Source organism: Onychostruthus taczanowskii, unplaced genomic scaffold (assembly GCF_017590055.1).
Source record: "Onychostruthus taczanowskii isolate IOZ18803 unplaced genomic scaffold, ASM1759005v1 scaffold2, whole genome shotgun sequence".
Lineage (NCBI taxonomy): Eukaryota > Metazoa > Chordata > Aves > Passeriformes > Passeridae > Onychostruthus > Onychostruthus taczanowskii.
The window spans coordinates 21,748,929-21,763,883 of NW_024499239.1; the positions used below are offsets into that span (position 1 = coordinate 21,748,929).

The 14,955-nt window shown below is 39.0% G+C and overlaps 1 protein-coding gene across 6 annotated transcripts in view; it reads left to right on the forward strand.

Annotated features, from left to right (window-relative positions):
* Positions 1-14,955, forward strand: part of ZFYVE28 (zinc finger FYVE-type containing 28) — a 147,830-nt gene that overhangs the window by 69,346 nt on the left and 63,529 nt on the right. The gene's annotated exons all lie outside the window — the stretch shown is intronic.

Consider the following 14,955-nt stretch of genomic DNA (forward strand, 5'->3'; position numbering starts at 1 on the left):
AGTAAATTAACTTTTCAAAATTTCTGAACATCTTGCAGCTTGGTTTTCAGATGCTGTGGGTTGACTGTACAGCAGGATGCTGTGAGTAGCATAATCCATGAGTAAGAGTGGTAAGATGAGTAAGATGATGGTTTCCAAAGCTTTTCATTTTCACAATAATGTGATGTAACACTGTTTTCCAGTTATGGTAGCTTATTATAAAAATGCCATCCCTCATTTTGCTTTGCTGTTTGCATGTCAGTGGTAAAATATTGTGAAATCATAACATATCTATCAATACAGTATCTTGCATTTATTGTGTGATTAATACCTATTCAGCAGAATAAAACACTTCTCTACTAGTTTCTGTTAAGATTAAAAATACCTAAAGTGTGCTGAGGTGCATGATGAAAAGCTGTGTAAGTTTTCCTTAAATGCATCAAAAGCTAGGCAGAATGACAAATTTTGGTTTATTGAACTAAATCGATGTTTCTAGAAGAAAAACTCTCTTTTCCTTAAGAAAAACATCTCTGCATTAGTGAGTCTTCAGGAATATGCAGTGCTTGTTCATCTGAGGTTTTTTCCCTGCAACACAAATCATTGCGGTGTTTTTATATTAGTGGTATAACAAGGTGTCCTTTCCTATGCTTTTCACAACATCACACAGTATTGAATTTTACAAGAAGTGATGGTAACTCATGTACACTTTTCATTTATTCGCTCATGCATTCACTATCAATCTCTAAATTAATTTGCTTTGATCATTGCTGTTTTCACATTGATTAATATTGTGTTAGTTGCCTTGGTATACTGGTTTAAAACAATTTATTGGCTATTTAAATAGAGTTGGGTTTATTGTTAAATATTACAACATTTGTTTTGTTTAAGAGTAAAGAGTAAAAAAACCCTTTGTTTCTAAAGCAGAGATTTGTTTGGACTTCACCAGTAACAAACCTGTGCACAACTGGTGAGAATGTTTTTGGGCTCATAGTCCTTGCTTGCTGTTTCAGTACACTGAGAATTATTTCTCTGTGTGCAGTAGTGAGGTCTCAGAATAGCACATGAGTCAGCTCCAGCGTGGTTTTATCAGCATTATTCCTGCAGATTGTCTCTCAGCAGGAATGTGTGTCTCTTGATCTGCTGAAGTGCATGAGGAAGGAATTTGCCCCATCAGGGCACTGACCTGAAGCAAGCCATAGACTCTCCTGGCTGTGCTGTGCTTTTGCACTGTTCCACAGCACAGTAAAATGGGGAATTCATGATATTTGTGAGACCTGGCTGCTTCTGGCTTGCTGGTAGGAGTGATGGACACTGCATTGACTGGCAGTACATTACACTGGTGGTTCACTCCTTTCCTGCTATTTGTCTTCTTGGAAAGCACCTCCTGAATTACTACAATTGGCAGCCCAGTGTTTCCAATTCAGCTTTAGCAGTTCCAGTTTGCTGTAACATGAGGATTTGAAATGTAGTCTTTAATGGACTGCCTCCTGTATTGGTCACTCCTTCACATAGTGCTGAGAAGGAGGCACCTGTGAACCTGAACTTCATATTCCTCTGTAGCCTAAGTAAATGTTGGAGGAGTTGGAGCCCTTAGAGAAAGCTAATCATATTTCAGTGTTGTGTTTTATCACTTGTCTGTCTCAGTTTCTCTTCTGTAGCAATAAAAAATGTGGTGAATTTTATCAAAAATGCTGTGTTTCAACCACACTTATCTCCATATTTCTTCAAGCTCGATTTAAAAACTGAAAGCATCACTATGAAATAAGTTGAGATACAGGAGTCAGTGGAAACAAAGCCTTGCCCTCACCATAAAGGAATATATGTTCCAGGCTGAAGGGGCTTACTGTGGGGTGTGGAAAGGTGTTATAAATGGAATATGGCAAACAAGGAGTGAAGGAACAGTGCTGCTGGGAGCATACCTGGGGAATCTGCTTTGTCACATGCTAAAATCACACTCATAGGATAGTTGGGGTTGGAAGAAACCTTAAATCACCCATTTCCACCCCCTGCTATGGGTGGGGACACCTTTCATGAGATTTCCCTAACATGGGGAGGGACCTTGCACTTGGCCTTGTTGAATCCAAACTTTAACACAAAAAGGAAATATATGCTCTTTATCTTTGAAATACTTTTTTTGTGTATCTTAAAAGCTTAGGAATGTTACTTGCTTTCTGAAGAGGGAGATGGATGGATAAAACAAGTTTAGAAGTGGGGAAGCCCTTTGTCTGACACTGTTGTGTCTGACCAAAGCAGTGATCATGTTTGATAATGGGTCACTTTAGGAGGTGGTTACCAATTTCAGCCTCATATGGGGATAGCAGTCCAGCTGTCTTTCACATCAGCTCACACCATTTATGTGGGCACATTTCTGTATTGGTTTTGTATTTAATTAAGAAAACCCCACAAGACCCCAACAACAGTAACACAAAAAACCCAAACAAAACAAAAAAACCCACAAACAACTGAAACAAAACCAAACAAATGAAAACAACAGACCAGCAAAAATCTAACTCCAAACAAGCAAAACTTCCAACACCATCACACAGAACTGTGAAGCTCTTGCAGGGTTTGCAAATTGCTTAGTTACATTTCCAGAGTGGAAGAGAAACATGATTGAGCTGAGTGAATTGTCATAGAGCATGCATTGATTTCTCTGTAGTGGGAAATGGAAAGGCTCTTCAGTGTGTGACATTTGAGTTTTCTTATTATATATATTTAAAAATAAACAAAAGTTGATGTAGCATGAAATGACAACACAGGTGGTAATCAATAATGCACAAGGGTGAAACTGAATCTGGATTGACAAGTTGCTAAATAATGAAAAGAGAACTTATCTTTGTGTACAAAACACTATTAATTTTTTATCAGTGAAAAAGGGATGTGATTATATTATGTTAAATGGTGCATGCTGGGGTAGCCATAGGTTGCTGCTAAAGAGCTGTGATGCAAGGTTGTGCTGTACCATCTGCTCATGATGACCACAATCATTGCATGCAAACTCCTGTGGAAAACCACTGGCTTTGGTGGATGAGGTAGTCATCCATATAAAACATGAGGTGCTAACAGGAGAGCAAAATGAATATTTTATCTGTACTGCAATTAGAACAGTTTCTTCTTTGGTCACAAGTTTTATTCAAATTTAAAAATACATTTTCTTCTTTGTGAAAGAGAACCCAGCTATAGAAGGCTCTTAATTTCAGAGGTATTGGAGTCTTCCAACACTCAGCTTCAAAAGATAAAATGAGTTTTCATTTCTTAATGTATGATTATTTGCCCTTGATCATGGTTTTTATATTGCTAACAATTGCCACGTTGGTACCTTGAATGAGCATTGACAAGGGACCTGAGACACAGGGGTGTCTTTCCCAGAGCACTTGAAGGCTAAACGAGGACAATGGAGCCAGGTCATTTTAAGGCTGACTTTTCTCAGCATTTGTGAAGTAAGATACTATCCCAGATGCAGTAATGTAGGAATTAATGTAATGTGACGTGTCTGACTGTCAGGGGCTTTATTGTTCCTCCACACTCCTCAGCAGTGCCATCAGAGGATTGCTGTCAGCTCTGCTATAGTGTGATTGGCTAAATTTTAATTATATTTTTTTTTACTGGTGCAAAGAAGGATAGATTCTAGTATCAGCCACTGAATTTTTTATGTAGTCTGAATTGTTTATGTAGTCTCATGACTTAAATATGCTGCAATTTTCCTTCTTTTCTCCATATGGACATGGTAGCCCCACGTTAGCAAGATTAACCATATGTGCAAATTATTTATTCTGTGATGTTTTTGTACTTGGGGATTAAGTCTGTTTTCTTCTGCTAGAAGCCTTTTCATTTAATCATATAGAAAAATCCCTTTCACTTATTTGTTTTTTCCTTTAATGCTGGGGAAGTATGATAAGGAAGACAAGAAGGCAAGTTAGTAATTTTTTCAAGTCAGTTCTTAGCAGTGGAATTTAATTTTCATTGTGACCTTAACATACTTGAAAGTTAAAGCCTGTTTTTTAATAAAAATAATTCATTTCACAATAATAGATTATTATGAAGAATATTTTGTGTAATATTGTGCGATCTGGTTTTCTCACGTGTCAGGTTGTTACAAGTAAGTTTTCATTTAACAAAATCCTTGAATGGAACATCTTGAGTTGATGAGATCCGCAAGGATCAACAAGTCCAACTCTTGGCCCCACACAACACCGTCCCCAAGAGTCACACCACATCCCTGAGAGCATTGTCCAAGTACTCCTTGACCTCTGCGTGGCTGCTGCTGTGACCACTGCCCTGGGGAGCCTGTTCAGTGCCTAGCCACCCTCTGGGGGCAGAAACTTTTCCTGATATCCAACCTAAACCTCCCCTAACACAACTTCAGGCCATTCCTTAGGTCCTGTCACTATCACAGAGAGCAGAGATCAGTGTCTGTCCCTCCCTTCCCCTCTAGAGCAAGTTGTAACTGCACTGAGGTCTCCCCTCACTTTGCTCCTCCTGGGACAGCATCCCCAGTCCATTCATTTGTCCTTAGTCCTTACCCAGAGGTTCTCAGCTGTGCCACTGCCAGCTCTATGCATTCCAGCCCCTGCACTGCACACAGTGCCAGCCATGCCCCACCTGCCCCTGGAGAGCCTGGAGCCCTCCAGCAGAGCGCTCCAGTCACAGAACTCATCCCACCAGGTTCTGCTCATGCCACTGATGCCAAATATCTGGGACTGGGCCAAGGGCTTCGAGCTCCTCATGCTGGATCCTCATGCTGCACCTTGAGATGAAAGCCTTTAGGTGCTAAATATAGATCTGTGTATGTTAAATATTGGACACAACAAAGACCTCCACATACTGGAAGGAGGGATTACAAAATACTTTGGAGTTTGAGAGAACAGATTAATTTCAGACTGCCCTTTCATTACTTTCAATGTATAATTTAACAATAAACTACTAATTGAATGGCTGGAATTTAAGGTGATGGGAAGAAAATAAATTGTTAGCCATTAGGGTGGCTTGTTCAATCATTGTGACTTTATAATTAGCCAGAGAGAATGAGAAGCTTAAATAGTTCACTCATAACCCCAAGTTCCTTTTGTAGTAAAGATGAACTGGTTGTCTTCTGTCTCCAGCTTATGCTTTTGAAAGAATTTGTGTTAACTCATTGCTGCACAGTGTTCTTGGTGAAAAATAATGCAGATAATGCAGACTTTAAGGCAATAATTTAAAAATTATTCATTTTTGAAAGTGTTGCGTGTATTAGCAAGCTAGTGTTGCTTTGAAGAAGTTTGAAATTATTAATATGAAAACAGCTTGTGATAAGGATGGGTTTGCTGTTGGAGAGCAGGCTTCAGATAGTAGGCTTTGTTCCTGCATGCTTATGCACTGCCTGCACTCCTAAAAACTTCCCATTTTAAAGGCTTTGGGAAATCTGTACTTGTGTGAAATTAATTATGCAGAAAACGTGCTCTTGGTTAAGGAAGCTTACCTTTTTTGCTTATATCACCTACTGTGTCCTGCTGGATTTCCATTTTTTTTAGACTGGTGCTATTTTTTCAGCACTTCTCAAAGTAGTGTTGAGGTGAACAGCAGCAGCATTACCCAAAGTACATGGTTCTTCACAAGGTGAAGAGATAAAGGTAGATACTTCTTACATGTTTTTACTGTTCCTTGTTTCACAGCAATTAAATTGTTTCACAATTTAATTCAGACAATGTAGTGCTCTTGATACTAACTTATGATGTACACAATATAAATTCTTAGGTTTGCCCTGAGAATACATTTTCACTTCTCTAGAGGTCTCAAGGTTTCTTTGCCTGAAGATTACTTACACAAATACCAAGCAGCAGAGATTTGTATTCTTTGGTTTCTCTCCTGCCCTGCGGTGTCTGTAACTGCTGCTGAAGCTGTTGCTGTTCCACATGGACAGGGCTCATAATCAAACAGTGTAACAGTTCATGTAGAGGTGGTAAATGATGATCCTCTCGAGGCTGCAAAGCTTGTTCAATTGATTTGTGCAACTGAGGCTCTGGGCTAAACTGCCTTTGTGATGCAAGCTCTGGTAATTTTTGTTTTGGAATTGTCCTGATACTGTGAAAAAGTCTTTTTTGGTATGTTTTTTGTTCACTTTTTTTGTTTGAGTCTGATGCAGACATAAATAATCAGAGACGAATTCTAGCAGGCTTTCAGAGTCATGTTTCCTTTTGACTTACCTGATAACTGGTATGAAAAATTGTTTTTCATTTTCACACATTTGTACAAACCTCTGGCCTCAGTGCCAGCCTTGTTTGTTATTTGTACAATATTCCTCCATAGGGATTTTGCAAATTTGACTATAAAATATTTTGACCCTGTAGCTGGACTGTGATGAGTTTTCTCAATAGATCTAATTAAAACATTTGTGGTTGTCTGGCTTATTCTGAAATGCAAATATCATAATTTATAATTGAGAAAAGAAAATTATGAGGGGATTCCTCAACCAGGAAAGCAGCATTATCTTGATGTAAATTTTTAGGAGAACTTTAAATCACTCATTTAAAATACACAGAGTGTAGAAATGATTTGAAGCTTGAACACTCTTAGAATGAAAGTCTCCAAAGATTTGTGCTCCTTGGTTTTCAGTTGAACTGTTGTTGGATATAACTCTGTATTTGTGGTGAAATTTCACATTGGCCTTTCTGTGTCTTTTGTCTACAGCTGCACAACTTCAGCAAAACTCAATTAATTCTGTATTCAGTGAAATCAGATTTTTCATTGATTTTTAATGCTAAGTGTGTTCTTTCTTTCCTAGCAGGTAAAGGCTTTTAAGTTTACCAGTGCTGTGGGTTACCAGTGAGCTTTATAACTGTATTAATGGAAAGGCATAGAGTGGGTTCAGAAGGAAATATTTCTGTAAATTTGAGTGGTTTTGGTCAGAGGTCTGTGATAGCTTTAGCAGCTCTGTGTGTTGGCTGCGCAGTCTTTGATTCAAGCGAGCCCTTGGGCACTTGGTAGAAATGTTATAAACATTTAAGTTTCAGTAAAGATCTTGACTTTATTGCTTGTCTGTAGTTGAGCATGGGCAAACAAGAGAAATTAACTTTGATTTTATATAAAAATACCCCTGTTCCAATGTGTATTTGTGTTATCACACATAGTTCCTTAGGCATTATCCCCTGGTTTGTTGGCAGCATCAGTTTAAAAGTTTTCCATTCCAGATTTACAATATTATTGTTCTTATTCCCACAATTATACATGGCACCCCTCAAAGCACAGCTTTGAGAGAGCTTTGAAGTTTTAGATCCTTATCCAAGGCTAGTTTAAATAAGCTGTGGTCAGCTTTACACTGGAAACCCTTGTTCAGCTGTATGCACGTATTTGTCGAGTCTGTCTGTGAACTTGAGCAGTGAAATGATGGGGGTTACTCTGGGTGTGTGCACTGAAACCCTCCCCAGGTGCTCCCAGTAGAAGAGCACTGAGTGCTGGTGAGACATGGGGACAGGGGCTGCAGGGTAGGTGGGATGGTGAGATAAGGGGCAGAGTCTCAGCTGGCCTGGCTGCCAAAGGCTGACACTGCGAAACAGCCTGACGCCAGTCTGTAATGAAAAGTGGCTTTCTTTTTCAGGTGTAAAAAAACCTTATCTGAAGGTGTCTCCTACTCTCTGATAAGTTTAAGTGGTATGAGAAGAAGGACTCTCTAGCGGGGGAAGATGTATGCTCTTTCATTTTGTGCTTTATTGGCATTGTATCCATGCTGAAGGGAAGCAGTTTTCACAAAGGAAGTCAGCATCAACGAGCATCCCTCGATGGAGAGGGTACCTGTGAAGAGCTGCTGAAGAGCTCAGAGGGCAGTGCTGTAGTGGATTGGCAGTGAGTTATCTATGAAATACTAATTGTGTCATTAACATTCTTGACAGGAGCAAACTGGGAGTATGTACCATCACTGTGAACAATGAGACAGTTCAGAGGTGGGATGTTTCCGTGTTTGATTGCATCTGTCCATTGAAGAACATTTTCTTGTAGAATTAGGTAGAAATAGATCTCATTAAAGGAGACAAATTAGCCAAAAGTGAAAGGAACTCCCTGCTGGGTTCTGAAACCTAATGATTGGACAGAAGTTGGCAAGAATCTATTCCTAATGTTATTTTGTTCATTGATACAGAGGTTAAACAGTGTGGATTGAACCAGGAGCATTTTTAGCTGAAGTAATGGCCAGGTCTTTCTTGCCTGCCTAATTTGCAACCCTGGAGACGTTATATTAGATATGTTAGTAGAGGTCAGTGAAGGAGACAGCAGGGAGTTACTGAGATCAAGGGAGGAAGTTGACTGAAAGAAACCTTCATGTTCACAGAGTTTAGAAACTGTAGATAAAGATACCTTTAACAACAGAGGGAAGAAGTAAGAACCAAAAGCAGCCTCTGTCCAACCCATTGGGTGTTCCTCTTTGATCTGCAGTGAGGAGGGAATCATGATTGTTTTCTGAATTTGATCGGTGTTTGAGGCTTTTTTTTGAAGGGGAACAGAGCTGGTGGACACTAGAACAAAGTTCTCATAAGGTTTGTATTTAAGAAACTTGATGGAGAGGTAGGAGAGTCAGAAATTTGTGCCAGGATTAGGCTGTTTGATGTGAGAGTGAGCTAGGACTTATTCAAAGAAAATTATTTTCTTTTGTACAGTGTCTTCCAATTTAATTTTTGTGGGGACAGTGCCAGTCTAGGAAAAAAAAAGAAAAACTGAGAACAGCCATTTGAAATTGATGATGTCAAGATTAAGCTTAAATCTGAGACAATACAGATACCTACTTTACTTTTTTCCTGTCATAATAGAGCTTGTAAATTTGGGTGGTTTTTCCTTTGGAGTTTCATTTCCAGTTCGGTTGTTTGATAACTGATGGCAACATTTGTCATTTCATTACTCCTAGCAGTGATGACTTGTGTGAGTTGCATTGCTCTAACAGATGTCTTCTCTGTGCTGCCTGACATCTTGGAACAGTTGGTGTCAGGTACCTGCTTCCTGTTTGGGTTTGCCATTGAGTGAAAGCTCTTAACATTCATTTTGCAAGCAGGCACACTTGTCAACCCTTTCATATGTTTTCACCATACTTCACTGCAAGTGAAGTATGGTTGTTCTAAATACACTAAGTAACCTCTAAGTATCAGAAAAATTGGGGTTTTTTTGTCTGTTGGGTTTGGCTCACAGATGTTAAATTTGCCATTTTTCCCCCAGTAATGTTAGGTGATCAGTGTAATGTTGTAGTTGGGTGAAAAACAAATGTGCAGAGTTAAACTGCAGATATTTCATTATCAGTAAATGAAATAATTAAATGTTGGCTTTTAACAGCTTTTCTTCATTTTTGGGAGACTTCTGGTCACTACAGAATAATTAGCAAATGGCTATAAAGTATAAAATGCTTGACTGTAACTTGGGCCATCAGTACAACTCCATCAACTAACAGGAATTGTATTTTCTTTCTACATTTCATATTTGATCTTATGTAGGGAGTGATTAATATTTAAATATATTTTTCTTTGAAAACAGGATCCTAATAATGTTTAGTATTGTAGTCTTAAATAGTAGTTTCTCATATTAACAAGTTTTTTCATGTGTTTCCACTTGCTCACATGGGTCAAATAGGTCATTGTGAGAAACTCCTGTTATCTAAGACTGTGGACAGAGTGGAGTGAAAATGCTGTGCACTGCAAGTCAGGGAATTAATTTGCAGCAGAGAACCATAGGGAAGAAAGCTGGCTCCATGCCAACTCAGCAATGAATGTGTTGGGGATGCAGGATGCTTTCACTGCAGCAGGGGAAGGCAAAGTGAAGATGGCAGTAATTAATGATGACATATCCTTCATTCTGCCCTCTGTGAATGGGGATTCCTCTTATTTATTGAGAGTTGTTGTTGCTAGGCTGGGGCAGTACAGAATTTAAATTGCTAGATATCCAAGTTGCCTTTTCATGGTGAATTTTGGTATTACTCTCTAGTGGGATGAGTTGAACTAGGAGCTGCTCCCCAAAGTTCATACAAAGAAAAATTCTGTTACTTTTAGAAAGTGGAGTCTCAGGAGTTGCACCTTCAATTTACCAATGATGCCAAGGTGGGTGGAAGAGTTGCTGTCTTCAACAGCAGGAAGGCTCCACAGAGGGATGTGGACAGGCTGGATCAGTGGGCCCAAGGGTCTGAGGTCCAACAAGGCCAAGTGCTGGGTCCTGCCCCTGGGTCACAGCAACCCCTGCAGTGCCACAGGCTGGGGCAGAGTGGCTGGAAAGGGCCCCGTGGAAAAGGGCCTGGGGGTGCTGGTTGAGAGTGGCTGAACAGGAGCCAGGTGTGCCCAGGTGGCCAAGAAGGCCAATGGCACCTGGCCTGGATCAGCAGTGGTGAGGCCAAGCACAAGATTTTTGAGTGGCTGAGTCAGCTGGAGATGTTTAGCCTGGAGAAAAGGAGGCTCAGGGAAGACCTAATTCCTCTCTATAACTGCCTGAAGTTGAAGCCAGGTGGGGTTCAGGCTCCTCTCCCCAGTAACAATTGATAAGATAAGAGGAAATGGCCCAAGTTGTGCCAGGGGAGGTTTAGATGGGATATTAGGAAAACTTCCTTCGTGAAGAGGGCTGTCAAGCATTGGAACAGGCTGCCCAGGGCAGAGGCTGAGTCACCATCACTGGAGGTGATGAAAAGATTTGTGGATGTGGTACTTGGGCACGTGGTTTAGCAGTGGACTTGGCAGTGCTGGGTTAGTGGTTGGACTTGATCTGAAAGGTCTTTTCCAACCCCAATAATTCCATAGTGCTACATTGCCAGTGGGAAATAATCAATTAGCTGATAAGGCAAAGAGAGTCTGAAAGCTCAGCCTTTGGGATCTGTGCAAGATGGACTGGAGGGAAAACCACAGAGATCTCTAATGTGAAATAACTGTCTGGGTTCTGAAGCCAGGACTTCTGTGTGTACATTGAAAACCTGTTAGTTACATCAGAGAGGACACCACCTTGTTACTGGATTCTTCTGTTAAAGCAGCCCATAAAACCCTAAATACTCGCTAATTGCTTTAATTACAATAAAATATTCCTTTATTTTTGGCATTGATTTGTGTTCATCTGTGACTTCTGATTGCCACGTGATGTTGAAGGGGTTCTGGAACTTACCAAGCTAGAAAGGGTAACAAAAAATGTCATGGACTTACTTAAATGAAGAGGCTAAAATAGCATCTCTTCAGCTTATGGTCATGTTGTTATAGACCATATTGCCTTAGCTAGATTTTACTGATAATTCAAAACATGGCTATTAAAGAGGTACTGAACAGCACAGGAAGTTACCTTCCTTTGAAGAAGTCTTGCAAAAGACCTCAGAAAGGTCATATTAAATTTAATGTTGTGCAAGAGCACCGTAAATTTTATCAGTGACATGTACAAAAGGGTAGATATATTTGCCTTTTGTTGCTCTAAACATATGTTTCTGTTATAAGGAAGATTAATTTCTTGGCATTTTTTTGGTACCTATTCTGGAAGCTAATGCAGCAGTTGATGTTAGCTTTATGGTCTAATTATTTAAGATATGGCTAATTACTGATAGGCCAGAAATAAACCATTTGTCCTCTACTGTGGCTACCTACATGCATTGACTCACTCTCACTCATTATCTTCCCTATCAAAATGAAATATAAGGGCTGTCTGTTATGCGAAACTCTGAGCTATGTTTTGCAGGAAGTGAGGAGTTTGGAGTAAATCCCAAAGCAGAATCTGAGCAGTGGCTGCCTGTGCTGCTGTAAAGCCTCAGCAGAGAACCTGAAACAAAACTGCACATCCCACTGTACAGAGAAACCAAAAGATAACAGATAAAGCCACCAAAAGAGGCATTACAATCCGGAGGCTTTTATGTAGAAAGATGGATCAAGTGAAAGATTTACTACTTCAATTCCAACTAATTGATTTCTGTTGCTTAAATTAAAGCAAAATTTCAGTGCTACCATGTATCCAAACCCATTTGTTATTAGCTTACAAAGCAGAATACTGTAATTAAATAAATTGAATGTTTCTTGAAGTTCTTCTAGAGAATAGACTAATTTGCTTACAATGCATTGGATAGTCTGTCTAAATTGGCTGGCATCCTTCCAGTTTTAAAGCATCTGAGATCTGAAGTTATTATGGGATCAAATATTCCAGATTTTTTATGTAAGTGACTCTGCTCTGGGTGTCATAAGAAAAATGGAAGAGGGAAGGGAAGTGATGAAGAATTGTTGGTTTGTTTTGGTTTTTTTTTCTTCTGTAGGATGATAAAATAAACCCTGTAGAACAACAGAGAATTTGGGAAATTGCACATCTTCAAACAGCAAAAGCAATTTACCTTGTAGAAATCTTTCAGTATTCGTGCATTATATATCAAAGTTCCATCAACTGTTCTTTCTGTAGTCTTCCTGTATCCCTGCTAGACTAGGCAGGAAAAGATGGCCTTGTTTTTAATTGGCTTTTTCACTGAGCTCTCTGACAGAATAACCAGCTGCCTGTGTGAAGCCAGGTAACTCTGTACAGACAACTACTACTGGAGATGGACCTATTGTGATTTATTTCCATTGGGAAGTGTATATTAAAATTCTAATTACCTGTAGTTTAACTTAGTAGTACTGCACATATTAAAAAAAAAATACCTGACTCAAAGTTTGGCATACATGGAGAGGTTTTGGTAGATCTTGGGTGCTCTGGAGCAGAAGCATCTAGAGATTATAGGAATGCTGAAGAAATGAGCAAGAATATTAAGTGTCTTTTAAGGGGGAAACAAATACATTATATACTTAAACATTAGTATATTGTAAAATGTTGAAATATCTTCATTACATCATCATGCCTTTAGTTGCAATATTCAAGTGCATTAAGGTATAAAATTTCATGATGCTTGTAATAATTATATCCTGAGATGATTTAGACAGAATTTTTAACAGGTATAAGGATTAGAAAAACAGAATAAAACCATGGAACAGTTGCTTACCAGCTGTGAGTCCTCTTTCTTTATTCTATTTGTGTGAAATGTTCTTTGATACATCAGGAATTTCGAATATGTATATAGGTGGTTATGTAAGGGAAATTCAATCTGTCTTGTAGCTGCTGTCACATAAGATTGCATTTAAAAATAATCCATTGAAGTAAAATAAAATTTAGGGAGGAAAGTTGTTTTTTTTTAATATGGCTTTTCCTCTTATTCTGTGTAGCATTTTAAGGAAAAAAAAAGTAAGAGAAAAATTGCATTTCCCCATATTAAAGTTGGGTGGCAAGTAAAATAAATTGGAATCATATGTCCTAAAATAAAATGTAATTGGATTACTTTAAGTCTGATATAACCAGATTTGAATAGTGTTCTTCTCAGACTTTCCTGCCTTAATATTTCTCTACATTTCATGAAACTTTTGTAAAATTTTAACTGGTAAGATTGCTTTTTACTGGTATATCTCTCCAATGCAAAAAGGCCATTGCAAACACTGATTAATTCTCTGAAAACAGGAATCTGGTTTTTCATCCTGGTGATGAAGACCAACTTGTATTGCACTAGTGATAAAGTGACACAGGCAAAGCACCTGGTCTCAAAATAGATCTGTAATGACAGATGTGAAGCACTTCATGAGTGACTCATGCCTTTCTACAATGTAAATGTTTTCATCCTCATTTTCAGCCTTTGCTCTGTAACTTTGGGTAGGAGCTGGGTAGTTTAGGAGTTGTTTTTCTTAGGAGACCTACTTTCAAAATGCTTTGGTTCCCAGGTAGATTTAGCTAAATATTGGTGAGAGAAGTATACTCAATACCATGAATTAAGAAGTGGAAGGAGAATAGGAAACTTGCTATGATTCTGTTTTTTCTGACCCCAAAGTCAGACCAGTTTGGATGTGATTGCTTGTCTGAGTCCCTGCTGTCCTGGAGAGGGGAGGTGGTGAATGTTCTGCAGCCAGGGGTTCAGGTGCTGCTGCTGCAGGGTGTGGGCATCTTTGCTCTGTCTTCTTCCAGGATTTAACTTCAGTTCTCCTTGCAATGACCCTTGGGAATATTTAAGGTTGGTTTTTCCTTCAGTTCCTACAAGGGGCATCTCTTTGGATTCTGAGGGATCCTGGTGCCCCACTGATCCTGGCAGTCCAACAGGCCCAGCAGAGTGGGGGGGAGGTTTCATCTCTAAAATCAGCTATTTTGTCTGTGATTCTAGTTCTCTTTTCTTGTCTCTTCTCATACCTGCTGGCTGTGGTCTGTGTTGTGATGCCCTGGAGGGGCTACAGGGCATTTGATTTTCAGTCTTACATCTAGAGAAGATGGTTGGTTGTTACACTTCCTCATGTGTTTTAACTGTATGAGGTGCGGTTTTTTGTTTGTTTTTTACGACTTTATTGATATGAAACTTCTTATCTCATGACAGCTTTGTAAAAAATACTTAGTGAAAGTGTTTTAATCATTAACACATCAAGTTCCTTATACCAGTGTGTAATAAATATTGCTGATCATTAATTTATTCCCTTCTTTTGCATGAAGACAGCTGTAATTACAGCCTTAATGTTAAGATTATTTTGTGGCAACAGCAGGTACAGCAGTCTGTGGAGAAATTGCAGGAAATGTGGATCATTATTTGTATCTAAAGTAGCTATTGTCTGTTTTGATGGGGAACATACTAGAGGGGCAGGTTTCTTCAAAATTCCTGTCTTTTGTTGTTTTTTAAATGTTTTATTTTCACCTGCACTGAAGTGTAGCTTTAAAGCAATTCTGTCTGTTAAACAATTTTGTACAGACAGATGTGGTGGTATTTGTTTGAGAAATACTTTAAATAGAATGTGAATTCTGTAAATAGCGGAAGAAGCATAAGACAAAACATCTTTATGAAAGCACTCAGCCTTTTTCATGCTCTCAATCTACCTTTATTATGTTAATTAAATTCTGTACAGTTCCCAGCAGGGGAATGTGAAAATTATCTTTTCAAATAAATGAATACAGATTATTTACTGCATATCAAGAAACTGCTTGTAGGTCTTTGGTCATTGTCCTGGTGCAGTGGTAGATCAGAGCAGT